Raw genomic sequence first — 27170 nt, 5'->3', positions numbered from 1 at the left:
GAGAGTCTCCCTCTTGCCAAGACAGGTTCCATGTGGCAAGAAGGGGGAGTCGCTCCAGTCTTCTCCATGGCTCCCTCTGCCGCCACGCCACCCCCTAGCATTTCTCCCAGGAATCTTCTGAATACATTAAATTAAACAGAATGGGATTTGGTTACCATATTGCCCAGTTTAGCTGTTTTATATACTCAAATTCAATTTAACAAATACAGAGTGCACGTGTATTATTTACAGTTGATTAAATATGGTGTTTGTGGTGTTTATACTCACTCTACAAAAAGTTGGGAGCCAGGACCTTGGTGAGGAATGTGATTTCCACGATCACATTGTTTCTGGGCAAAAACAGATTCAACCTACATCATTCTCACCCGCAGTGACTTTCCCAGGAATATGACCTAAGATACACTGTGAGGGCTCCCCGCTCCACACAGCTCTGCCATCTGCAGCGTCCTCCTGCCTTCCTGGTTCTCTGTGCTCCAGGGATGTCTGCATCCTGGGAGCTCCTTGAGGGCAGGGGCCAAAGGAAGAGCCAGGTTTTGTGCGGCCCTCTTAAGCAAAAGAACAAATGCAAAATTAGGTCCAATGGTGATATTTCTTTAGAACTAGAAAGATCACAACAATTTAGGCGAGACTTGGAAATTCAGAGCCTTTTCTTCTGACGTCTCTTCATTCAGTTTGCATGAATGTTTGCATGCAAATGCTTCCTGTTTGCAAACTGGCCTCCCCTCCCCACCTAGAACACTCCACTCCACCACTTCCAACTCTCATACCCTCCCCTCCCCTCATCCCTGCAAGTGAACAACCATAAAGCTGAAGCTTCATTCCCTTCACCGTGAACCTGCCTCTGACAGAGACCCTTGTGTCCTCCTTTCACTGCTGTTTGCCAATAGCCAGAATACAGGGCTCTGAGCCAGGCAGGGAGAGGTCAGAGAGCAATGGGCACCCCAGGCCAGTGTGTCTCAAAGCAGGGTTCATCCACCACCTGACTCAGAATCACCTAGAGAGCCCCTCACACTGGGGTAGGACCCACAAGTCTGCATTTGTGCACACGCTCCAGATGATGCATAAGCCTGAGGACCACTGCTCTGGGGCCACACTCTCTCCCTGTTTGGGTCATTGGTGGAACAACAGTCCTCAGTGACTCCAACGGCCTCATCCAGGGCCTCCTGAGGTGGGGGCTGGGCAGAGGCTGCATCCAGCAGTGGGGGCTCCACTGAAGGAGGTGGCGCCACACCCTCCCACCAGCCTCCCTTCTCTGACTTGGCTCATCTGCCAGGCTCCAGGAGGACCCCCTCCTCTCCTCACGCCCCCTACCACACAAACAGCACACTACTAGCCCTGTGTCTGATCCCTACATTAAAGAACCAGTGGAGTTGAGCCAACCATCATTTGTAGGGGTGTGTAATCCCAGCATCCTTCTCCCAAGACACTCTGGTCTCACAGAGTCCCAGGCTTCCTGGCAGTAAGTTATGCATAGCTAAGCCTAGAGATTAAACTTGGTGGGCAGAAGGTCAGTAACAGGGCCATTAATCCTCTGGGTAATTACCTAAGAGCTTCCAAAGGACCAAACTGACTATCCATCTTTTCCCAGGGAAGAATCTGGCTCAGAGTGGCAGTCATGGGAGATAAGTTGAGAGAGAGGGGGGCGGGGGGGAGACAGAGAGGGAGAGAGAGAGACCACCATTTACTGAGACATGCTATGTGCTAGACACATGTAACCCCTGTTACACCTCAAAGGAGCCTGTGAGTCTGGACGAACGCTCTTACTGCTGCTTTCATCTTAAAGACATGGTGCAGGGCAGTGGTTCAGCGCCTGGACTCCACCATCAGATAGCCCTGGTCCAGATCTCAGCTCTATTACATACTAGTTCTATAAATGTTAAGCCTTTTTTTCTTCTTCCTGTCTCCAGAGACCTAGAGTTGGAATTTTCAACCAGCCAAGGTATAAATGTGCTTAGCATCATGCCTTACATGTAGCAGGGTGCTCAACAAGTAGTAACTGCTATTACTCAAATTCCTATTTTTGCCCAGAAAAGAACTGGAGCTCAGAGAAGTTAAGCACTTTCCTGAAGCAACACAGAGTGAGTGATAAGCAGAGTTTCTAACCTCAGGCTCTAAAACCTACACTCAGTCCTACTGGGTTGTAAGAAATTTAGAGTCGGCTCAAGAGAAAGTTTCCTCCATTCTCTGCCCTCAGATGAACGCAGTCCCCAGCATGTGTCTTACAGGGCCTGCCACTTAGGAACCAGCCAAATGGCAAACGTGCCTTGCTTTTACCCCACTGATTCTTCAGTAATCAGTTATTGAACGTCTACTATAAAGCACTAGTCTTGATCTGATGCTGTGTGGGACAGTTTTAGCCCCCCAGAAGTTTACCATCAGCTTGGGAGCTAAGACCCACTACGCAGCATGCATAGGAGTGACACTTGAGTGTCACTGAGCTGGTAAAGGACTGGTAACGTTTCCTCCTTTCCATAATCAGTCTAAATACATTCACATTGTCATTCCGGATGGTGAGGTGGCTCCACTGAATTGACAAGGGACCCCAACACTCATGCTCAAAAGCTTGGAGTCAAGTTTTGAACTCTTTCAATTAGTCAGTGTCAAAATTCTGCCAAGTCTTCCTTACAAAGACCCATTGCATTTACTCTCCATTCTCACTGCTCCCCTCCCTTCGTTCCCACACAGCCTCCTCACTAGCCTCCCACCTTCCTGCCTCTTTCATCCCAAATCATACGTGCATGAGGCCATGGTCAAATTGCTCAGCCTGGAAATCCAGGCTTTTCATCAGCTACATCCACTCTGTGGACCCAATACTGAGTTGTAGCAAGGGCACTGTGGTTCCAAGAAGAGGGTTCAAATTCTGCCTGTAGATCTTAAACTCTCTGAGCCTCTATTCTCCTCTGTTAAATGGGGTAAGAGTCAACTCAGAGGATAAAATGAGAGAGATGTGTGGAAAGGCTTGGCATCCAACAGTAGCTCTATAGATGCCTTCCATTGCCCCATACCCTCCAGGTAACCCATCTGCTCTGCTGGTTTCCACTTTCCTGCATTTGCTGGTCCCTCTTTTCACTGCCAGTTCAAATCCTATCCCTCCATCTGGGCTCAGCTTGAAGCTCAACTCCTCCATAAACCCTTTCATGAATAACCCTAGCCTATAACAGCCTTTTCTTTCTGTATTTCTATGGCACTTCCTTTGCCTTGAAATGTTAAAATTTGTTTCATATAGTTCCAACTTGTCCCTCTAAGCTCCTTGAAGCCATTATGCCCCACAGCAAGGGTGGAAGGTGGGGGCATGGGAGTGGCTTAGGAAGTACAATGGGAACTTAATATGTGCTTATTGACCATATGAAGGCGAGAACTCCCTCTGTGCACAGAGAACACACAGACCTCCAAGCCGATTTGATAAAAGCCTCCAGGACGGAGTTACCATTGGCTGTGTCCTTGGAGAAGACAGAGCCAGAAACCACAGTTCCTGTTCTGTCTGGAGCTCAACTTACAGGAGGCACTGAGCTCAATCCCTGGATGCCTTCCTGGATGAAGGAAGGCAGACGGGACACTCTTCCTGGCAGGACTCCCGTTCCTTGGGCTCCACTCCACCTACTCCCGTATGGTTGCTTCTGCAGGCTCTGGTCAGATCCCATCAGTGGGGTGTGACCTGTCATGAACCTGGGCTTGTCAGTCCATTCTGAGTGGTCCAGGTTGAAGGCCCCATTAAGGCCTGGGCCTCAAGTAGTTGGCTCCAGCAGGAGAGCCACTCTCCTAAGCCCGGACCAGTGACAGTGACCCAGCCTTTCTAAGCCACCAGGTAGCAGCCCCGCATCCGCCTTCCGCATCCTGCCCTCCTTTCCCAGTGTTCACAGCGTCCAGCCTGCAGGAGGGACAGCCCCCACAGCCAGGCCCTTGAGTGGGCGGGCCAGTTCCTGCCTAACACCTATGTATGTACCTTGACATCTTTGCTAAGGGTCAGGATGGGAGCTTCCAGAATGGCAGAGCTGCCCAGGTCAAAGGGCAATGCTGGAAGGGAATGAGAACTGGTGGTGATGGGGGGTGGGGTGGGGTGTAATTCACTCCATTCTTTAGGATGAAAGGTGCCTGTCCCGTGGACAAATTCTAACCCACTCTCTGCATTCCTAAGTCCGCCGTTAACTTGGGGGAGGGTAGCACCACGCAAAGCAAGAGCCTATGCCTGTGAGCTGCACCCATCCTCTGAAAGCTGCTTGACTTCCCCTCTGTCCTCCTGGCCTTTGCGAGAGAGAAAGAGGCAATATTAGAAGAGCTGTTCCCTTCCCCTCTCAGATCCAGGCGCTGTGCCCCCTTCTTCCTTCGGCCAAGCCTTGCGGCTAAAGGCACAGAACATCACCGGCCCCAGATACTCAAGCCTTAGCATCTGGCCCCACCCAGCCCCTCCCTCCCGGTGTGGAAGTGTGTTAGGGAGAGGGGCCTCTGGCCACTCAGGAGTTAAAATGGCAGCGGGACTGGAAGAGGGGGGGTGGCGTGGCAGGCAGACGGGGAGGAGGCGACCGGAGTGGGCTGGGGAGGTTGGGAGAGCGGCGGAGCTGCGAGCGAGGAAGGCGAGCGAGAAGCCGGGAGGAGGGGCGCGCGGCGGGCGCGGGGCGCGGCGGGGGCCTGCTCGCTGCGCTCGCTCGCGGGCGGCGCGCGGAGAGGGCGCCGGGTCTCGGCCGCCAGCCTCGGGGCGGCGCGGGTGGGAAGGTGGTCCTTCTGCCGTCGTCGCCCTCACACGGCTCAGCCCCGGGACCACTCCCAGGAAAAGTCCGCGGCGGGGAGGCGCCCGCGGCCCGGCCCCGGCCCCGGGCTGCGCGGGCGGCGCGGACCAACCCGGCCCACAGCCCCAGCACAGGCGGGAGCCGAGCGGCGCGCGGCGGCGCGGGCAGCGGACGGCCGCCCCGGGTGAGTGTGCGGCCCGCGGCCGGGCGGTCCCCCGGGCGGCGGGGCTGCGGGCCCCCGGCGGGGCTGGGGGAGGGGCGCGCTTCCGCCGCGACGCCCGCAGCGGAGCCGGGGACTCGGGCGGGGAGGCGGCCGCGGGCGGGGAGGGAAGGTGGACTGGAGACTGGAAAGAAGGGTGCCGCCTGCGCGGGCTGGACCCGAGGAGGGGGGCGTTTGGGCCTGAACCCACCCAGAGAGGCACGAACCGCCCCAAACTGTTGCTGGGCAGGCAGAGCGGGGCCGGGAGCTGTCGGGGAGGTGGCAGAGAGGTTAGGGAGGGCGTGACAGGGGCGGACTCGCCGGCGGGAAGCGCTCCAGAGCCGGGGGACTTCCCCTTTCCTTGCAGCTCGGGTGTCTGTGCGGAGGGACTGGGTGGCCTTGGCGTCCGTCCGAAGTATCCGGAACCCGGAGCCAGGCTCCTCCCGGGCCGGCAGGGGGTCTGTCCGCAGCCGGGGATGGGACCTTTGGGGTGGGGGATGGGCCGGCCTCGGGCTCAGCCTGCGGGCTCCGGGAGTGGGAAGCCGAAAGGAAGGCCAGCTCGGGCCCACCGCGGCGCCCCGCAGGCGGGAGGGGTTGGCCAGCCACAGGTGGTGCGTCTGTCCTGCGGGCGAAGGGCGGCGCAGGCTCCGGCTGCCCAGCCAGCGAGGAGCCGCCGGGTGATGGGGAACTGAGCTCGTTTGGGGGCTGAGCTGAGAAGCTAAAGAGGTGCCGGAGACCTGGACTCTGGGGGGTGGGCGCCGGGGGCGTTGTTGTGCACCCGCTCTGTCCCTGTCCTTCCTCCCCCACCAAAGGAACAGGAAGGAAAATGTCAGCTGGGCTTTGTGCTCTGTTCTCAGGCTGCCGCAGCTCCCATCTGTTGGAGCCAACGCAGCTTCTAATTGGGCAACTGGCAGGGTCGGGAGAGGCTGGGCCGGGCATAGCGCTCAGTTGCCAGAGATGGACCCGACAAGCCCTCTACTTGAAGACCCCAGGAGGTGGGGTGGGAGAGAAAAGAGCCTCCCCAGGTCAGGGGAGTGGAGGTGGCCCTCTGCCAGCTTGGTCACTATCTTTGGGGAGATCTGGGTCTTTCCATGCACTCTGTCACATGGCAGGCTCCCCCTTCGCTGCCAGCTTGGGAAGGGCTCTGGCCCATGTCCTGTTCCTGAATGAGAAGGCGGGGATCCCTTCCCACTGCTCCTTAATGGTCTCTCCAACAAAGAGCACTGGGCATGGGGTGGGCAGGGCTGTGTACAGGGCGCTGAGGCCTCCTTGCCTCTGGGCCCTGCTGATCAGAAAAAAAGTCACATGTGGGTGGCCTGACCCACTTTCCTGGCTGGCCAGGTGCCCTTGTAGGTTGAAGACAGAAAGAGAAGGGCACAGCCAGGGGTCTGAGCCTTCTAGGCCCCTTTCTTTCTCCTGGGCTGGCTTACACTTTTGTCCTTCCTGCCTCGGGGGAAGGGGTCCCTCTGGACTTGAGATGAGACCTCATTACTTGGAAAGGGTAAAACTGAAGGCCTCAGGCGTCAGGGTTTGAGACCTGCCTAGGGTCTGGCAGGCACCTGGCATCTAGAAGCACCCTGAAATACGCACCCTCCCCCTGCACAGCCCACCGCGAAGGAGACACCGAGTGGCAGGGGTAACGCAGAGGTCTGCTAAAATGAATTCCACCCAGGCTGAGACAGCAGGTTTCCTCTGTAACTCTCCACAGTTCCTCCCCACTACCCATTCTTTCTTCCTTTTGCCTCCCCGCTTCTGCTTCCTCCTTTCTCCTTCACTCTTCACTCTCTTTCCCCCTCAAGCATCTCTTCGTCTCTCTCCCTCCCTCCCTTCCAGGTCTCCACCTTTGTCCCCTTCTCTTCTGTATACTGCAGCTTCAACCACAAGCCGAGCACTCGGCCCCTGAGCATCCTGGCTCCTGAGCATCCTGACGGTGGGAACGCATGCACTGTTGGCTCTGCTGCATCCCCTTTGCAGAGGAGGAGCCTGGGTGGCGGGCCTGGCAGCTGCATTCCCCTGGCACGGCTCCTGTATCCTGCCATTTGCCCCTCCTAACCACCCTCTTTTTTTTTTTTTTTTTCATTTGGAAGGAGAAAGAAAATCTATTGCTTTTTAAAAATAATTATGTATTCAACACTTTATTGAGTACCTACTCTGTGCTTAGCACTGTTTTAGGAGCTGAGGATACAGCAATTAAACAAACCTCCATATCTCAGGGCAGAACTGAACTTGTGTCTGGACCGCCCAGCTGATTAGTTCTGGGCCTACCAGGCTCTTTCGAAGATCCAGTGGTTGCGGGATTGGGCGGGGGAAGGGTGTGAACAATCCCACTGAGTTGTCGTCACCCTCATACTGAGTGACCTCTAGTATGACAGACCCATCTCCTTACAATAAACCAGGTACAGCAAAGCTTACAGACCCAGGGTCATCCTGCCCTTAAGACATTTCCGACCTCAAAGGATGGACCAGCTTGTGTCTCACCATTTATCTGGAGGGCTGAGTAGAAGGGAGAAAGAAACATTTATTATTGAGCATCTATTAAGCACCAGTCATCAAAAATTATCTCATTCATTCCTCCTGTCAGCCTTCTAAGATCTGGATAATCATCCCATGCTTTATAGCCAAGGACATTGAGGACCAGAGAGGATAAACCATATGTCCAAGGTCACAAAGGTCTCCATTTGCAATCACAGTACATTGGCCCCTATATCTGTGGCATCTGGTAGCTTATACAGTTATTTGAAGATTACATTTTAACTGAATTTTTCAGGAGCATGCCTTGTCTCCTCAGAATATTAGAATATATAAGGATTTGCTGAATGGTTGCACAAATAAGCTTTCTCAAGGGATCAGGGAAGGCTTCCTGGAGGAGTTGGGACCCTGTGAGAGGAGGCAGGGAGGGCAGTGGATCTTCTGGATCCCACACAGATCTATAACAAACTCTACGCAGGCAGTCACACACACACACACACCCACACACCCCCACACACACACCCACCCACACCCCTGCAGGCAGACACACACACACACACACACACACACACCCCTGCAGGCAGACACACACACACGCAGACACACACACACACACACACCCGCATCCAGGTGGTGTTGATGGGAAATCGCTGTTTTCATTCAGGGTCAGTGTGTAAGAGCTTGGATGGCCAGTCTGATGAGTCCATGTCACTGGTGTTCTCAGCCTCCTTGAGCAACTCTGGATTCTAGAAAAGCTCCCAGGCAAAGAACAGAGGATGGGAGGCTTTCAGGCCTGCAAGAACTACAGGGAAGGGTAAGGACAGTGGGTGGAGGCTGGATAGAGCAGGAAAAGGGGAGAGTGACCTAGGAACAGGCAAAAGCAGAAGATAAACAGAAACGAAAAACAGAAGGTAGGAGACGTGCAAGAAAAGTCACAACTCGCAGAACAGACAGCAGCGTGCGGGGGGATTGCTAAGGGAGGGCGACTAAGAAGAGTGCCTTTATGTGATGCTTCCCAGAGGGCCTTGGTCTCTCCGTCCTGCACCTCAGAGGCTGGAACATTCACCCGGTTAGCCTCATGCAGGCGTTTGCTTCCTCGGTCAGCCTGTCGTTCCCAAGCACCTACTGTGCACTCAGCCCTGTGCTGGGGCCAAGGCCAAAGACAAATTAGATTCCCTGCCTTCCAGGAATTCACAGCAAGAGCATAGAGCTGGAGCCCCACTGCTGGAGCTCGTGTCCAGGCCCCTCCACTTACGGCTGGGTGACACTGGGCAAGTTATCGAACCTCTCTGTGCCTCGATTTCCTCATGTATAAATGCGATAATAATAGTACCTACTTCATAGAGTTGTTATGATGATTAAATGAGTCAATACATGTACCGAGCTTAGAACAGCGCCTGGCATAGTAAATGCCACGTAAGTAGTAGTATTGTCATTACTGTTAAGTGAGGAGGGGAGGAGGCTATAGCTCAGCGGCAGAGCGCATGCTTAGCAAGCACAAGGTCCTGGGTTCAATCCCCAGTACTTCCATTAAAAATAAATAAACCTATCCCCCCCCCCAAAATGGGTTCAAAATCCAAGGGAACTATGAAGTGAGAGAGTCAGTCTTACAATAATGAAACAAATGCTGTAATACAGGGATAAGCAGATAAAGAGGTGACTGTCTCCATCTGCAGCTTAGGAAATGGTCCTCCAGGGACATGATACTGGGGCAAGGCTTGAAAACAGCCAGGCAGAGGTGGTGGCCTGGAAACCCTGAGGCCCAGGAGTCGTTCGTGCGTGGAGAGGGGCCATGTTGTGAGCGCGCCTCCTTCTGTGGGTACCAGCAACACTTCGGCCAAAACCCGCTTCAGCCCCTTTGTTTCCAGTGCTCGGAGCTGAGCCTCCAGCAGGACTGACAGGTTGCCCAGAACATCCTCACACTCTCCAGCCTAAAACAGTTGGCCTTTGGGCAGGGGACCTGGTGCCTCCCTGCTGGGATTGGTCTCATGACCATGGCCTCCCAAGCCGTCATCAAGCAGTCTCTGCTCCAAAGCCAGAGCCGCCCTGGCCCTTGTCCTCTGGCTTCTTGCACTTCTGGGGGCCCTGGAGACACCTTGGCCTGAGGGACCTGCCTTTTAGATGGTGAGATGAACCAGGCTTGATTTAGAATTCGGTTCCTCTCTGTACCTTTCTTCCACCCACACCTCCCCCGCTGCTCAGCATTTGATGGACTTGAACTGGGTTCCATCAAGATGAAGAGCAGGCAGAGGGTTCCTGGGGCACTGACAGTTCCTCGGCCTCCCCCTCGCGCACTGCAGTGGCACTAATTCTGGTAGCTGGCGTTTACTGAGCACTTACTGCGTGCCAGGCACTGTGCCATGGCTTCACCTGCATGATCCCCTTAAGTCCTTAAAAGATACCCCTTTGGGTGGGTCCTCTTGTTATCTCTGATTTAAACGTGAGGAAAACGAGACTCAGAGAAGTTCAGCAACTTGCTCAAGGACATGTAGCTAGAAAAAGACCAAGGGAGGACTTAACCTTCTCTCTGACCCAAGGGCTGCTCCTGAATGCCCCCCAGAATCCAGAAGCCCTCGTGCCTGGAGGTTGCTCTGGGGGCATCCAGCTCATTCTCCCCCCGCCCCACAGTGAGAAGCTCCCCGAGTCCTGTCCAAGCCAGGCACTGCCTGTCCCTGTTTGGGGACCTTCAGAGAGGGTCTGCCCTCTGCCTCCTCCCATTGTCTCATGGAGAGCCAATGTTGTCTCCTCCTGTCTCAGCCAGCTGCACTGGGGGCCACATGGAGCCAGTGGCCTCAGAGAAGCTGGACCCTGAGAGTCAGTCCCCAGGGCCACAGTAGTGGGAACTAATGCAAAGGTGACTTTTGGGAGATGTGAGGATGGGGTACAGACCCCAGACAAGGTGGAGGGAGGTGGGGTGGCTTGGGGTTAGCACTGTCACCAGGGTGTCTCTAACAAGGGAGTCTCGTGTGTTTTGGGAAGAACAGGTACATCTCACAAGGCAGATCCTTTGGGAGCAAACACGTGGAAGAAGGGACAGCGATTGTTAGGCAGCCAGCATGGGTCCCCCAGGAAAAGTGGGTCTGCCTTACCGCATCCTTTCAAGGGGGAAGAAAGGGATGAGGAGAGAAGAAAGACAGGGAAGGCTGTGTCCCTTTATAAAGTGTTCTCAAAATGAGCATCTGAGGTGGGTGACGGAAGTGTCTGTCTTTGGCCTGGGAGGGCGGGGGTGGTGATGCCCAGGGGACGGTTCCACCACAGAGGGGCCGCTGATGGGCACACTAGGAACTTAAAAGCGGTGTGTGCGGAGGGGATGGACTTGACACTTTACCTTACCTGGCGGTCACCCCCACCCCCTCACCTTCTGCTTCTGGACAGACCTCCCAGTGGGATGAAGGTCACTGGGGTTCACACACACAGCTCCAGGCCTTTCAGCCTCAGAAAGTGCTTCCCCAGAGTTGGTCCAGGGGCGGAGTGGTAGAATCCCACACCTAGGGGGGCACCTACCAGGTTCCCTGTCCAAGGCCCATCCTCAGCCGGGCCTCGGCCATCTCAGACCCAGGGTGGGACTGGGTCTCCCTAGTCAGCAAGCATTTATGAGTATGTGTGCCAGGCACTGGGGGTGTAAACAGCAGTGAGCAACCAGAGATGCGGCCCTCATGGAGTTTATACTTTAAATTTATTGTCTGGGGAAACAGTAAACCAACAGTACAGTTGGCCCTGGAACAACACAGGTTTGAAATGCACAGCTCCACTTACACGTGGACTTTTTTCATTAGTAAATACTGTAGCACTACACGACGCCATCCGCAGATGGCTGAATCTCTGGATATTGAGGAACTGCAAATATAGAGGGCTGACTATAAATTATATGCACACTTTCAGTTGTGCAGAGAGAGATCAGTGCTCTGAACCCCCGCATTGCTCACGGGTCAACTATATGTTAGAAGGTGGCAGGTGCTAAAAAGATAAAGCCAAGAAGGGGGATAGGAGAGTATTGTTAGGAAGAGGAGAGTTTGTAGCTTTGCACAGGGAGACCTCGCTGAAGAGGCGACGTAAGAGTGAAGATGACGTGGAGACCGGGTGGTAAGGATGTGCCTGGCACTGCAGGTGCGAGGGCTCAGGGGCGGGACTGCACCTGGTGGGCTGGAGGGGTGTGGAGGAGGCCAGACCTCAGGGAGCCCTGGAGCTGGGGTGAGGAGTTGGCTGTTTTCTCTGAGTGAGGTGGAGCCTTGGCAGGGTTTAGGGCAGGGGTGATAAGATCTGACCTTTTAAAACCCTAAGGCTGAAGGTTCATGGCCATCCATCTCCACATTTCACTAGGTGGCTGGCTCATCAGGAAGTTCTCCAGGCGCTGAAGCTAATTTAGTCAATCAGTACTGACCCACCAAGTCCTTTCGTGATGGGCACTGCCTCCTGGACAGTGGCGGGTGGGGTGGGGGAGAATAAAAAAGCAGAAGACACAGCCTTTACTGGTAAGGAAACCTACCAGTCAGTTGGAAAGGCAGAACTTAGACTCACAAGAAATAAGGAGGGAATAATATCAGACAGTATTTAAAACCAAGCGCTAAACTGTGTGATTTAGACTCTAAATGTTATCAGAACTGTGAGCTCTGTGTGGGAGTATATAGGGAACACGTCCTCGAGGAGGTACTGCTGATCTGGGCCTAGAAAACAGGGTGGGGGCTTGGATCTGCAGAGGGGAGGATTCTTGGGAGGGGAACTTGGAGCTTGTGGGGTGGGAGGGGGCCAACCAGGAGGAGGGCAGGTGAGTGGGAGTAAGGCAGCTGGTATGTGAGCTGCCAAGGGCCGCCGCTTCCTCTCTGGGGCAGCCCTTTCCCCCCCATCTGGGTTTCTCATGTCCCCTTTATTCTCACAGGGGACAGGTGGCAGCCCTCTGGAGCATCATTAGCCGGTGCGCTCGGCCTCTCCTTTGCAGAGCCAGCTGACCTGTCACTTGAAGCCCTCTTACTCTGAGAAAGTCTTGTTTCCAGCTCTCTGGTTATTTTCATGGGTCTGCTCTCTCATAACCCGGTGCCATCCATCAGTTCACCAGCAGCCCCCAGTGTCTGGGGCCCAGCTCTCTGGGATTCCCTTGAGCTCCGTCTCTCCGCCTCATCAGCAGCCGGCTTCTCTCCTCCCTCCCTCTCGCTGCCTGGGCTCCTGTCTGCTAGGTTACTCCTAGAACATTCCAGTTAGTGTCACAAATAGCGAAAAGGAGATGAAATCATGCCCAGAGGAGCCTGCATCCCCCATAAGGGGTGAATCTGTCTTTACCCTGGAGAGAGGCTTAGGGTCGGGCTTCCTTCTGATGTGCGGGGAGAGAGCACCCCGGAGTGGAGTGGGATCCACTGGCGGTGCCCTCACCACCCAAGACACAGGCAGACGCTGCTCCTCCCTCCCTCTCTCCAGCCAAAGGGCAGGAGCCATGAGTCCCATGGGCAGAGCATTCTGCTCAGCAGCCTCCTCTCCCTCCCCTGGGCCCTCAGCAGCCCGAGAAAGGAGGGCCACCAGCCCTCCCCCAGGGCTCCCCGTTACCCCTTACTGATGCAGGCCTGAGCCAGGACCTTGCTGGAATCCAGAGGAACTGGAATCAGGGCCGGTTAGAGCCCCTCCCCTAACCATATGCTCTTGGGCATTTTTCTTAACTTCTCTGAGCCTCAGTTTCCTCATTTCTAAAGCTAAGTTAATAGTGCCCCCTCCATAGGGTTGCTAAGGATAAGGGCTAAGTTGTTGAAATGCTTATGAAGTGCTCAAAGCTTGCCTGCATTTATCTCACTTCATCCACAGAACAACTGTGAAGTAGCTGTCATTTCCCCCCATTTTTCAGTCCAGGAAACTAAAGCTGGGAAACATTAAGTCACTTGCCCGAGGCCGCACACAGCCAGCGAGTGGCGGAGCCAGAATTCAGCCCCAAAGCTTTGGGACTCCAGAGCCCTGGTTCTCAACCACAGCGTTCAACGAGCTAATCCGTGGAAAGTGCCTGCTACAGAGTAGGAGCTCGATAAATGCTAGTTCCTTTTCTCCTGCCTCCCCAGGGCTGTGCCTCCAAAAAACATAACTCTCCCTTACTGCATCACATTTCTGTCCCGGGATCCCCTGGGACATTCTAGAAGTAGGAATGGGAACGAGCTGTTGCTTTATACCGAGGTGGGGAAAGGCTGAGCGAGGGTGAGTAATCTGCATAAAATCATAAAACACCAGGGCTGTGATTAATACCCAGGGCACCTCTCTCATAAGAGTTTTTGTTATTCAGCCCCACCAGGTCGCAGGCAGAGAGTATCTTGCAGAGGCAAGAACAGAAGTTGTGCCGTATGGGAGGGGAGTGAGAGGCCACCATCGCCCCCAGGGGCAAGTGTTGATCCCTGTGGGCCTGGAAAGATGCTAGAGGAGCATGCTGAGGCCTGTGCTTCCTGAACTTGGGCGCTGTTTCTAGAGTTTATTGCAAACCATCTGGGGACTCGTCTGGATGAATTTAGGAAGGGGACAGTGTTGAAGGTCACAGTATGGGAAGAAGGGACGCCATCTCAACTTTATGACTATCAAATCCGGACACCTTCTGCACCAGGTGCAGTGCCAAGGGATGGGAATGGGTAACAGGGAGCAAAGGGAAACAAGGTCATGGCCTCAGGGGCCACCCAGTCTGAGGGGAGCAATCACTGGGCACGCATGCACACATGGCTCCATCTGACCCGCCTGGAAGTAAGAACAAGGACAGACAACTGCAGGGTCATTGAGTACGTGGATATAGACGGAGCAGAGGGGAAAGAGTTGAGATGGTGGATTCCCTGAAACGTCCCTCATGCTTTCCTCTCTGGAGACCTCTTTTCTGGTGGGCACAGAGCCCCGTTTCAGCATGCCCCACCCGGACAGCCCAGGGCTGCCAGCATTCACATTTAATGGGCCGGCCCCTGAGTTCCTCTCAGTTTCCTTATGAGGATCCCCCAGGGAGAAGAGGAGGAGACCAGGTCATAGCATTTAAAACTGGTGGCAGCTGAGAGTCCTCTGGTCATGTGGCTTTCAAACATCTCTGGATCCATTTTTCAAGGTTAAGTTCTATGTGTGCGAGGCAGAACAATGACCTCCCAAGGATGCACACCTCCTAACCCCTAGAACATGTAAATATGCTATGTTACAGGGCAAAGGGAATTAAGGTTGCGAGTCAGCTGAAACTAAAGAGATTATCCTAGATTATCAGGGCGGGGGGCATGTAATCATGAGTCCTTTAAACGTGGAAGAGGGAGGCAGAAGTCAGTGTCAGAGTGAGGAGATGTAAAAAAGACTTGACTGGCTGTTGCTGGCGTTGAGCGCGGAAGGGGCCGTGAGCCAAGGAGTGCAGCATCTCTAGAAGCTGGAGAAGGCAGGGGAATAGACTCCCCCCTGGAGCCTCCACAGAGGAACACAGACATGCTGACACCTTGGCTTTAGCCCAGTGAGACCCATTTTGGACTTCTGACCTTTCAAAGTGTAAATAATACATTTGTGTTGCTTTAAGTCCCTGAATTTGCAGTGATGTGTTAACATCAGCAACAGGAAATTAACACAGGCTGCTGTGGTTGGAGCCAAGCCGGTGGACCAGAGCCCCACGGACTTGGCCTCTTCCTGACCCTTGACCCCGGAGGAACTGCTTCACAACTTGGAGGCTCTGAAGAGCCCAGTTTGATATACACTGTGTCAAAAACACAATCTGGTTATTTTCCTGATGATGACACCAGGGCCCAGAGAAGCAGGGGCTTTGTTGGAGGTCACACTGGGCTGATGGACTCCGTCCAGGGCCTGCTGCTGTCAGAAATCTCGGGTGCTTGCCTGCATTCTCTCATCCATTCATCTATTTGCGACAAATGGATATGTGTGCTTTTGCCCACAAAACCCTCGGCGCTATGCTAAGGACTGGGCAGAAGCACGAGTGAGTTACGAGTTCTGGAAGATGGGAGAGAGTGTGGTTGAGTGCTGGTCCTGCCCTCAGCCCCTCGCTGAGGGGCTTCTTCCTCCAGACACAGGCCAGCAGCTCGGGTCGCTCAGGTCGCTCAGGTCGCTCAGGTCGCTCAGGGCTGTCAGCTTTCCTTGGCTCCGTGCTGGTCCCTGGGTGGCTTTATCTTGGTCGCCTCCTCTGGGTGGAGACACAGCTCTATGAGGGATAGGGCTTGGCCCACTGGCCCAGGCTGCACCTGCCCTCTGGCAGCACACAGGGCCTTGAGGAGAGGGGGTTGGAGGCGACAGAGCCTGGTGCCCCACCCGAAATCAGCACCCTGCTAGGGCCTTATCTCCCCTCTGCCAGGTGGTTTGGCCTTCCCAGCTCCCCCCACAGCACACCTGAGCCACGGGCCGGCCCCCAGGGCTGCCAGCTCCGGGTGTCGGTCTCCATGGCAACCCCACATTTGCCTTCTGGTTTCTAATGACTTATTGGCATGTGTGGTAATTTGCGGAGCTTGGCAAGCAGAGCTAGGGGGCTTGTGATGGGAGGGGCGGCTGCAAGGGGGACTTGGCAGTGGGGAGGGGGTTCAGGTTTGGGATGGTGATGGAGGCACACCTTTCTTCCCACCCCTCCCTTCCTGTTCCCTGCTGATTAATATCTGGAGTAAGGGAGCTGCTTCAGGTCCAGGGTCTCCCCTCTCTCAGGAGCATCAGCTCTCTCCAGGCCCCTGAGATGGTGACAGATGGACAGACAGATGTAGAGCACAGCTGCTTACCTGTCAAGCAGCGACCAGCAGGAGTGAGGGGCTGACAGCCATGTTCATCCATGCAGGTCACCACTAGTGTTTTCTGACACTCTCCTGCCTGCTCCCTGGGCCCGGTAGTCGCTCTCCCTTGTGGGGAGGGAGCAAGGGGTGGCGTATCCACAGGACAGGCCCTTGCAGCTTCTTGGCCTCTCACACACTCAGAGAACCCAGCCAGGCAGCACTGAATGAAATGCCAGATTGCATAGGCAGTGGGTGAACCAGCCAAGCAATCAAAGGGGGAGAGATGAGCGAGGGCCTGACCCTCTCCACTTCCCCTCTGCAAAGCTTACCCAACCTCAAAACTGCTTCCCCAGGGCAAGGCAGCGGGGAGCCGCCGACTGTGCCCGCAGTCTTTCCGCACACTTCCCTGCCTCCCCCTTTGCTCCTGTCTCCTTTCCGGCCTCTGTATCTGTGATTGGAAGAAGCAGTCTGGTATGCTGAAAAGAGCTCCATCTTTAAAGTTGGATACCTCTGGGTTAGAATCCTGGAGCCACTCATTGTCTACCAGCTCTATAACTTTGGACATGTCTTAACCTCCCTTTGTTTCAAGCCTCAGTTTGCTTATCTGTAAAATGGGGTTAACATACCCATTTCCCAGGGTTGTGAAAATGAAACCAGCTCAGACTTCAATACTTGGCACATAGTAGGCACCAATAAATATTAAAGAATTAAAAAACTTATCTTCTATCTACTCAAATAGATAGGAGCAAAGTGATCAATAATTTAAAAAATTCTGGTGGGCTTGGTACGGTTTTCTTTTTAAAATATTTGAGAGTAGTCTTCATTTACTCAGTAAATATTTACTGAGCATCTACTGTGTATAAAGTACTGGGCCAGGTGCTGGGTCTTTCCTAATATTTCACGATTCAGGTGCAGTTAGGTTGCCTGTGCATTCTCCAAGCACAGAGCATTCGCCAGCAGATGGAGGGGGAGGCCAAGGAGGGCTAGGAGCAGAGAGAAGGTGGCCCAAGGTCACCCACGTAGAGATCTTCCATGGATTTCTGAGAAGTGGCTGGCCTCAAGAGAAAAGTCTGCATTATGAAGGCTCTGTCCGGGTCATGTGCAGTGAGACGTTCTGCCTGGCTCCTCAGAAATGGTGAGTCTGTTTTTAGAACTGGAAAACAGATGAAGGAGCCAGTGGGAGCTTGCTCCTCCACTTCCATAAGCTGCTGCTGAGGCTTGAGGGGGCCACCGGCCACCACCCAACCAGCAGACGGGAGAGGAGCAGGTGCACCTGCCCTCACCTGGGCATCTGAGCAGATCACAGCTCGCTCAGCTGGTGCTGGGAGGGAGGCAAGGAGCGCAAGGGGGAGCTGGGAGCTTGGCTCCCATCTCTGCCAGCAGATGGACTTCTGCCTGCAGCAAGAGTCTGTCTCTTCTTCTGTCAGCCTCCCTGCAGCCTCGTCCAAGATGGAGCACCAGAGATGCGCAAAGAGAATGTCAGAGACGGCTGGAGCCCTGGAGAGTGTCTGGCCCACACCTCTCCACCCTCTCGTTCACAGTACAGCACACAGACATGACCACAGTGGCTCAGACTCGGACTGACCCGAGGGCTAAGGGGATCAGTGTCTCAGCACACCCCTAACCTATCTTTGGCTCCCTGACATTGGTGAGGGAGCTCTAGCTTAGCCAGTTCCCCCAACCGTTTTTATTGATGCGAAATCTGAGGCCCAGGGAAGGGCAAGGACTTGCCCAAGGTCACACAGCATGTAAGTGTCATCAGGACTAGATATAAAATCTCCTAACTTCTGACCCTGTGCTGTATCTGTTACCTCTCCTCAAGATCCTTCCACTTTCTTTCCTGACCTTTCACTCTGGAGAACGTACTTCAGGTGCAAGGGAGCATAATTTCTCTAAGAGATCATGACTCCCCAAATCTCATAAAATCAGGCTGCATCTTCCCCTCCCCTGTGTCATCACCAACCACCCTTTTGTTCCGTGAAGCCTTCGGCATCTTCCCGTAGACATCCTCGTCTTTCCAAGTCCATCCATTACCTTGGGTGAGACCAGTGACTGGATTCTACCCCTAGACCCATGGCTTCCCCACCTCAGCCACTCACTCCCAAGGGCACACCTTGATCTTGACATCACCTGAAAATCACTTAATGGAGCGCCCTGCCTGCTGGTCACGCCACCTCCTCGTCCCCAGCTTGTTGTCTCAGACTCCCACACAGCCACTCTTCAGTCCTCATTGGGACCTTTGGTCTGTTGGTTCCTCTACTTTCTTGCCACCTGTTACCCTCCTCGGCCTTCCCTTCTCTGAGTCCAGATAGATCCCACATTCTATCACTTTGAGAACTCTCCTGCCAATATCCTAAACTCTCCTGACCCTCTGTCTTTTTATTGCCCCAGTCTGGCAAAATCCCAGTTCTGCATTAATCACTCTGTCTACTGCTTTCTGCCTGCAGCCAGATCACAGATCTGCTCGAAAAAGACACAAAATGAGGCAGATTGGTATCACCTCCCCAAATTCACCATCACCAACCCAGCTTATTCTTCAGAAGTGCCTGGTGTTTCTACCACATTCCTCTGGTTAGCTGTCTCCTGACTCTCCACAGTGACTGTCCCACACTCCCCTCCCCAGAACTCTACCTCCATCCTCACTCTCAGCCAAGGACCTCACCCCCTACTTCACAGGAGAACCGGGAGCGCACCTCAGCTCGTCCCACCAGACCCTCAGAGCCTCCGCAGCAGCTTCTCCTCCCTCCCCCCTGTCTGGAGAGAGGCGGCAGCACTGCCAGTGCAGCCCCTTCCTCCACGGTGTTCCACACCCTGTCCTCTGGTCTCCTCGGGAACAGCCTTCCCGCCACGCTCAAGGTCCTCCCATCTTCAAAAACGACAACAAAAACAAAAACCTTCCTCAAGGCCCAGCTCCACTTCCTGCCACGACCTTGTCTCTTCCCTCCTTATAAGCCAAGTTTCTTGGAAGAGTTGGCTCTACTCTCTCTCTTCATTTCTGCACCTCCCACTCCTTCCTCTGCCCCGCTTCAGTCTGGCCGCCTCCCCCATCGCTCCACTGAAACAGCTTTCCATATCACTAAAGGCAGGGAACGTTTTTTTTTTAGTTCTCAGAAGCATTTTTCATTCCTTTCTGACACTTTTCTTTTCCCTTGGCTTCTCTGACCCCGTATTCCTGGCTTTTCTGGTTATTCCGAAGTCTTTGCTGACTCATCCTTCCCTTCTCTGCCTTGAAACGTTGTTGTTCCTTATGTCTGGTCTAAGGTACGCTCTCCTGACTGCATACCTGGCCCTACCCCATCTCACAGAAGCCTTCTGCTGTCAGCCACGTGCAGGTGACACCCAGAAGCACACCTCTAGCCGGCATCTTTTCAGCTGAGTTCCATAGCCTTATGTCCACCTGCCTAATTGACTGAGTTGCATTTCTTAAGAAACCTCAAACTCAGGGTGGAGGGTATAGCTCAGTGGTAGAGTGTGTGCTTAGCATGTACAAGGCCCTGGATTCAATCCCCAGTACCTCCATTAAAGAGCAACAAGAACAACAACAATAATAATAATAAATTAATAACCCTAACTGCCTTGCCCCTCCAAAAAAAATTTTTTTAAGTAGAAAATTAAAAAAAGAAACCTCAGATTTGGTGTATCTAAAGGCAGAGTCACGATTCTCCTAAATCCCACTGCCACTCCACCCCTCCAGTGTTGCCTGGTTTTTAAATGGTGCCACCTCAAAGCAGTGCTGTATACCCAGAGTCTCAAACTGGGAGTCATTGTCAGCTCTTCCCATTATTCCCTTATATCCAGTCCATCACCAGGTCCTGTCTAATCTCTGAAACGGCACCCACATCCGTCCACTCCTCCCCATCTTCACAGTCTCCACTTTACTTCAGGCTGCCCTCACCTCTCACCTAGGCCACCGGAACCACCTTCGCACTGGCATGCCTGCATCCACACTTGCCTGTTCAGAATCCAAATAGCTGCTAGAATGATTTTTTAAGAGCACAAGTTGGATCTGGTCACAGTCTCCCATACTCTCAGAACTCGTCGGTGATCCGCAGCGCCCCCTCCTCCACCCTCTCGTGCTCTGCACGCTCACATTGGCTTCTTTCCATTCTTTGACTGCTAAGCTTCTTTTTGCCTCATCATCTTTATTCACATGCTGTTCCCTGGCCCTCAGTCACTCCTCCCACTCCATACTTCTCCCTAAATTCTCGTTATCTTTCAGATCTCAGCTCAAATAACCCTTCCTTAAAAAAGCTTCCCCAGGGTACCTCCAGAATTTGATCAGGCCTCCGTTAAACACTTATAACATCCTAGATGCTTCCTTCATAACACACATCGTGGTCTCTGATTATATAATTGTGTGCTTATTAGATAAATGTCTGGCTCTGCCCCTAGACTATGACCCATGAGGGCAGAGACCCTGTCTGTTTAGTTCATCATTGTAACAGTGGTACCTGGCACAGAGCAGGCATTCAAAAAATACTTGGGGAGTGAATTAATTAGTGAAAGGTCTTTAAATACAGAAAGGATCGCATGAAAAAAAGCTGGAGGGGAAAGCTACCGAGAGGGTGGCCTCGGTAGACCAGATGGCCACTGCCTTGCTCGTGTTCTGCCATAGAAAGAAACAGGGCCCCTGCTCCTCTCCCCTTTCCTTTCCCATCACTGTCCTTCCCCCGCTAAAGACTTCGCCTAGATTCAAAGGAGATTTACTCTGATTTCCCAACCAGAGATGTAGACTCCTCTTCACCAATAGTTCTTTCAGGAACAATAACAATCTTTCACATCTGAACAGTTGTTTACAGTCTACAAAGCTTTTCCACATACAATTATGATGTTCTGATTTTTTTTACGTCCCTTTGAGCCACCCCTGCGAGGAAGCTGGGGTGTGTGTTATGATCACTTGTTTCACCACAGGGGTAAACTACTGCCCAGAAAGGGTTAGCAACTTGCTCAGAGTCAAGGGGCTGACCGACGAAGACTTAGACTCGAGCCTGGAGCCTGTGGCCCCACTGCTGTGCTGTCTGCACGGCTGCAGGTACGTTCCTGTAGGAGAGAGGCCGCTGCAGGTTCAGGATCACCCACAGTAGTGGAAGGAGGACTGGTACCAAAAACAAAGAAACCCTCATGGGGTGGGAACGAGGAAGTGGGTCTAGAATGTGATGGGCAGTTTGCGGTAGATTTACCCTTTGTGTGGTTAAGGCCAATCCAAGTGGGCTTTGCCGAGCCTGCGCTAGGCCTCCCACTTTTCTCATACTCGTGGTCCCTCACTCTGTGCCAGGACAGAGTGACTGATCAGGCTGAGTCCCAGGAGCAGGGCTGCCTGGAAAACCCAGAGTAAAGAACCGGGGTGGCTGAGGCCCATGTGGGACAGTGGCCCCTCATGCCTGCCTCCTGGGGGATGATGCCTGGGTTCTTGAGGCATACATGCCAGCCTCTTCCCTGCCACTCTCTGCCTCCTAAATGCGGAACTGAAACCAGCTGCCCCTGGTTCCTGGCCCTTCCCATGCTCTCCACACCTGCAAGCTTTGCTCATCTGTGCCTTCGCTGGGGTGCCCTTCACATGCTCCTCACCTGGCTGTCTCTTCTCATGCTTCAGTCCTCAGCTGTCGTGACATCTTTCCTAGGAAACCTTCCCCAAAGCCCCGAGACCTCCCATGTACCGAGCGCACTCAGCGCATCCTATTGAAAATCTCATTGCTGCGTCTTCCTCTTCTGCTGGACTGAAATCTCCTTAAAGACAGAGACTGCAACTTACGCGTGTTGGTGCTCCCAGCGCCTGGCACGTAGCAGTAACAATAGCAACGACACATGACAAAGTCTTGCTGTGTGCTAGGTGCTCTGTTAAGTGCTTTATATTAACTCATCAAATCTTAAAAATAACCTTACCCTGTAGGTACTATACCCTATTTTTAGAAAACCTTTTTCTTTTTAAATAAGTATAGATTCCCTGGAAGTGCAAAGAAATGTGCAGGGAAGTCCGGAGTACCCCTCATCCAGCCTCCCCCAGCGCTGACGTCTTACATAGCTGTAGTGCAGTATCAAAACCAGGAAACCGACGTTGGTAAAATTCATAGCGCTTATCCACATTTCATGTGTGTGTGGGTAGCTTTCCGTAACCACCACCACCACAATCAAGATACCTCACTGCACCATCACAAGGTCCCTGGCACTAACCTTCATAGCCACACACCCTCATCCCTGACCCCTGGCAACCACTAATGTGTCCTCTGTATCTGTGATTTTTTTTTTTTAATTGAAGTATAGTCAGTTACAATGTCGGTTTCCGGTGTACGGTGTAATGTTTCAGTCGTCTATGATGTTATTTCAAATAACAAATGTTATTTGAACAAACAAATGTTATATAAACAGAATCATACAGTCTATAATCTTTTGCTATTGCCTTCTTTTTCATCAGCATAGTTTTCTCGAGGTTCATCCAAATTACTCCCCTAAATCAATAGTTTGTTCCCCTTTGTTGCTGAATAGTGTCCTGTGATTGGGATGTGCCGCAGGGTAGCCGCTCACCCACTGAAGTACATTTGCATTACCCCGTTTTCAAGTGAGAGAACTAACGTGCCCAGGGTCACTCAGCTAGTAAGTGGCATTTAATAAATGTTGAGTAATAGGCACCTAATAGATGTGTATTGAACTGAACTCAACTGAATGAGGGCACTTCATGCTCTTCTCCTAGTGCCCAGCCTGGTGTTTTACCCAGAGTAGGTGCTCAGGAGTGCTTGCCAGTGGGGATGTGGATGAAATAGCGTCTGTGTTTACATAGGTAGCGGTAACGTCTAACTTACCCCTGTGCCTTGACATTCACCAGACAGAAATACATTCCTCTCAGTACCTTACATGACCGCACTTTCAGTTTTACTTGGAATATCAGAAAAGGAAATTGGGGCAGTAAATATGATCACATACAGGGCTGGCATTTTATTACCTAAAATGCCCAAAGCTATTGGTTCCAAATTAATATACGCCTTATTGGCGTGGTATTTTGCATCTAATTTGCAGTTTGTACATTTTAACACCGTGCAGAGAAACCCTTCCAGCTCCTGCTTCTTGTCACCACCGCCCTCTCAGTTGCTTCCCGTCAGGCTGTGCTGGTGCAGGCTGCACAGACAATGGGTGGGTCCGGCCAGGGCCCACCCTAAGCTGAGAAGTCCATCGGGGCATCTTTGCCTGTAGGAGAGGAGCCGAGTTATTGCCACTCGGCAGGGGCCTCCGGAGGTTTAATTAAGGAGGATTTGTGGAGCAGTTGGAAGCCTCAGGTGTGGAGCCTAAATGTGGTTAAATGATTGGAAAGGCACTGTGGGCTGGACTAGTCACGACCCGGGCCCAAGGCTCAGGGGACCGGCTTGCTTAAGCATCTCTGCCATCCGGCTGTTTGGAGAGGTGAGGTGACAAGAGAGCCAACCCCAGCCCCCTGGGACATGGTGGGGATAGGTGGGGTCTCCAGGGTGGGACTTCGACGGAGAAAGTTTGGAAACATGTCCCATGGCCTCGGAGGGAACCTGTGATTTTAGTCCAGCCAAGGCCTTACCAAGGGCCGTGTGTCAGAGAGACAGACAAAAGGGGTGAGCCTGCAGGCCCCGCCCTCCAGGGACGGCTAATGGTGTTGACCTGGCCTCAAAGCAAGTAAGAATAATCAAAGGCCAAACTAAATGGCACGGGCCCTAAAGCCAGCGATAGCTGGTGGAAAAGAGAGACCATGTTAATGGGAGAAGGTGTCCCCGAGGAGGTGCGACTGGCTGGCTGCTGATAAACAGGCCTGGGACGTGCCTTTCGGGGGCGGGACCGCCTTGACTCAGAGACTCAGGGAGGAAACAGGGGAAAGCAAATACAGATCTGGTAAGAAGTTCACAGAGGTTTAAAACAAGACTTCAAAGTAATTTTTACCCTTCCTGCAGGCCTTTTGGGACTGTGTCCTCAGACCCCTGGGAGTACACGAGCACCCTGTCGTCAGAGGCACTTCCAAGGAAGAGTTGACTCATCTCCCTGAAGGGAGTGGAGTGATGCTCGGGGAGGTGGAATGGACTGTGGGGACGATGGGCTTGCTAGGAGGTGGCAATACTGGGGCAGAAGATGTGGCATGTCTGATTTAGGACCCGTGGTTTTTTGTTTATTTCCTGATTTCTTTTTTGCATTTATTTGTCATGTCTTTGCCAGTCAGACTTCCAGACAATAAGCATTAAACAAGAGTGTTTATCATCATCATAACATTCTATCTACAATGAAGAAATTAACCACTGTTATATTTTACATTCCAATTATTGTAGCATAAGAACACATGAAGCTTGGGACCAGTGTTCCAAGGACTCGAGCTGAAGTTTGGTAGCTGAGGGAACTGAATGGAGAGAAAAGATGACAGCAGTGGATGGTCACTGGGGTGGCACTGCCAGTGTGACCAGAGAGCACAGGAGGACGGAGGGGAGGCAGCCGGGGAAGAAGGGGCGTTGGGCCTGCAGGAGAGGCTGGTCCCAGAGGGAGGGCGAGCGCAGAATACAGACAGAGTTCCAAGAAGGAAGGGCTACTAGCACTGCTGGATGATTCCGTCAAGAGCTCCTGGGGGTTGAAAGCTGAGAAAATGCTATGAGATTGAAAAGCAACCCACAGGCATCTAAGCAAGAAGGGCCTGTGTTCGGGGGGAAGACCAGAAAAAAGCGGCATTTTCACTGTTGATTTTAAAGGTGGAGAGAGGGTGAGCGAGGACTGTTTCCTGAGGAGGTGGGAAGGGATGAGATTGATTTTTATTGTTTTTAAAAATATTTTATTTTATTTATTTTGGTGCAGGGTAATTCGGTTTATTTACTTACTGATTTTAATGGTAGTACTGAGGATTGAACCCAGGACCTCGTGCATGCTAAGCATGCACTCTACCACTGAGCTAGACCCTCCCCCACCATGAAGCTGGTTTTTAGAAGGAGAAAACCCTTTCCTTAAGCCAGAGGGAAGGAAGCGAGAATGGGCAGCTGGGCAGAAGTGTGGGAAAGGAGGCACAGTGCTGAAGGGCAGCAGAGGTCAGGCCTGCCCATCCATCAGCCCGCCAGTTGGCAAGGTCACCTGTCCGGAAGACAGGAGCACAATGAGCAGCAGACCTAGAAGAGGGCTCTGCAGAGTGTGCCAGGGCGGCAGTGAGAGACCGAATCAAAGGATTGCAGCAGAGAGGGCCTGGTGAGACTGGAATCATGCAGCTGTCGTGTGGTTGGACCGTTGGCTTCCGTAGTTCCTTCCTGCAAGTGGTTTGGGAGGAGAGCAGCGGGCAGGGGCAGGGAGAATTGTTCATCTTTCCACTGAGACAGGGGCGGCACTGACCGCAGGTACCTTTGCCTCACTTCCTGGGGCCTCCGCTCCTAGGAGGCCCAGCCTTCTAGAGACCCTCCCAGCCTGGCCTCTTCCTCTCGCTTTCACCTGGCCTTTTTGTCTGGGGAGGTCCCCACTTCTCAGAGCTTGAGGCTGTTTCTTCTTGGCCTGACTTACAATGGATCCTGTTCTAAAAGAGCCCCATTTGCCCTCACTGCTCTCTGTGCACTGTTCTCATTTTTCTGCCCTGCTCAATCTTGCAACAGCAGCTTAATAGCCTGCGAGAGGGTCAGACTGGGAAGATGAATGCCAGCCTGTGGGGGACTGCGCCCCGCCTCTCCGTTAGGGGGGTGATGGAAGGCGGGAAGCAGGGAGTGGATAATCTAAGGAAACACAACAGTCACAACAAGCACCTTGCAGGAGAATCCAAACAGCGTTTCCACTCGTGCTTGGAGTGCGCTGTGATGACTTGAGTGCCCTGATTTGCTGTTCTAACTAGATCTGATTTGGAGAGCGCTGGTTGCATTTCCCAGAGTAGCGTAGGCAGTGAGGAGAAACCAGGATGGACAAAGAATGTTTGCTGGGGAGAAGCCACCAAGTGAATAATCCCCGAGTGCACACACAGGCAGAACAGAGGGTCTATGATGGCTGTCCCTGTACGAAGACTTGGCACATCAGAGCAGTCCAGATACTGGCAGGTCACCCCCAAATACAGCATTCCTCTCTTGTAGTGTGTTGACCCCTGATGGCCAAGTTAACCAAGGGCGAAGTCTTGGGAAAAGCCCTTGTGGGTGGAGTCAGGGCAGGTGTCCAGGATGACACATCCCTGTTCCCACCTGTTCCTTGCTGACGTGCCCCAGGTCCGTGAGCTGAGGCCTCTAGATGTTTTTTGCCAGAGGAACTCTGAAGGCTCCCAGGGCTTCTGTCCTGCCCTCCCATCCAACCCCAGTGTTGGTTAAAGCTTCTTTTGCACCGTTGGCATCAGTCCAAGTGAAGGATGGAGGGGAGAGCCCCTGAGGCAAAGAATATGAATGAGGTTGAAGGAATATCCCAAAAGGCCTTGGGAAGTGACCCATTCGAGAAACATGGGCTCTGTCTCAGCTCCAGCGTCAATGTCCAGTGTAGTCTGGAGCGACTCACCAGAGCTCTTTGGACCTCCATATCCCTGCTGAGGTCATTTTTCCATCTCAGTCCCTAAAGGGGTTTAGCAAAACCAGTCATCATGAAACCAAGCTGTGCTCTAAGCCGTGGTGTCTCCAGATTCTCTGAGACATGACCAGGCTGGACTGTGTTTCTCAGTGTCCGGACAAGGGATTGTGGCAAATTTAGAGCCATCTGGCCTGTGCCTTAAGGCCCAGTTCCCAGCTACTTACCAGCTGTTTGATCTCGGGCAGGTTAGCCTTTGCCTGAATTTCAATTTTTCATCCAAAAAATGGGACTTATACCTGTGTGACACAAAGTGTTCATGAAAATCAAGTAAGATAATGTCTGAGAAAGCATTCTGCAAATTCCTAAATGTCTGATAGCGGTTTGAGGTTGAGAGGGAGAGATAGCAGGAAATACAGAAAGACTGCAGCGGTTTGAGTCACACGGACCCGAGTTCAAATTCCAGCTGTTCGTGAGTTTGTGGCTGTGGACAAGCTGGTGAATGTCTCTTGGTCTTAGTTTCATCATCTATTAAAACAGATGTAAGTCACGTCAGAATTACGGTGAGGATCAGATGACATGGTGTTTCGATAAGGTCTGGCATATGGTGAATGCTTCCCAAATGTTGCTCCTTTCCCTTTTCTCAAGCACCAT

General features: G+C 52.8%; 1 protein-coding gene and 1 long non-coding RNA gene across 5 annotated transcripts in view; one reads left to right on the top strand and one right to left on the bottom strand.

The window, feature by feature from the left end:
- Nucleotides 1-3552: 3552 nt before the first annotated feature.
- LOC116659397 lies at nucleotides 3553-13993 on the bottom strand. The gene is made up of 3 exons (XR_004314769.1): nucleotides 13911-13993; nucleotides 7298-7304; nucleotides 3553-3562 (listed from the first exon to the last, which is right to left on the bottom strand). It is a non-coding gene; the product is annotated as an uncharacterized LOC116659397 (long non-coding RNA).
- LRRN2 (leucine rich repeat neuronal 2) overlaps nucleotides 4557-27170 on the top strand; it is a 60421-nt gene continuing 37807 nt past the window's right edge. For all 4 annotated transcript variants that reach the window (XM_032466989.1, XM_032466992.1, XM_032466991.1 and 1 more), the window contains exon 1: nucleotides 4557-4908. The gene's annotated coding sequence lies outside the window, so the exon portion shown is untranslated. The remainder of the gene's footprint in view (nucleotides 4909-27170) is intronic.

Source organism: Camelus ferus, chromosome 23, assembly GCF_009834535.1.
Source record: "Camelus ferus isolate YT-003-E chromosome 23, BCGSAC_Cfer_1.0, whole genome shotgun sequence".
Classification (NCBI taxonomy): Eukaryota; Metazoa; Chordata; class Mammalia; order Artiodactyla; family Camelidae; genus Camelus; species Camelus ferus.
Note: the sequence above shows the minus strand (reverse complement) of the source record. Positions and strands in the feature narration are given on the sequence as shown.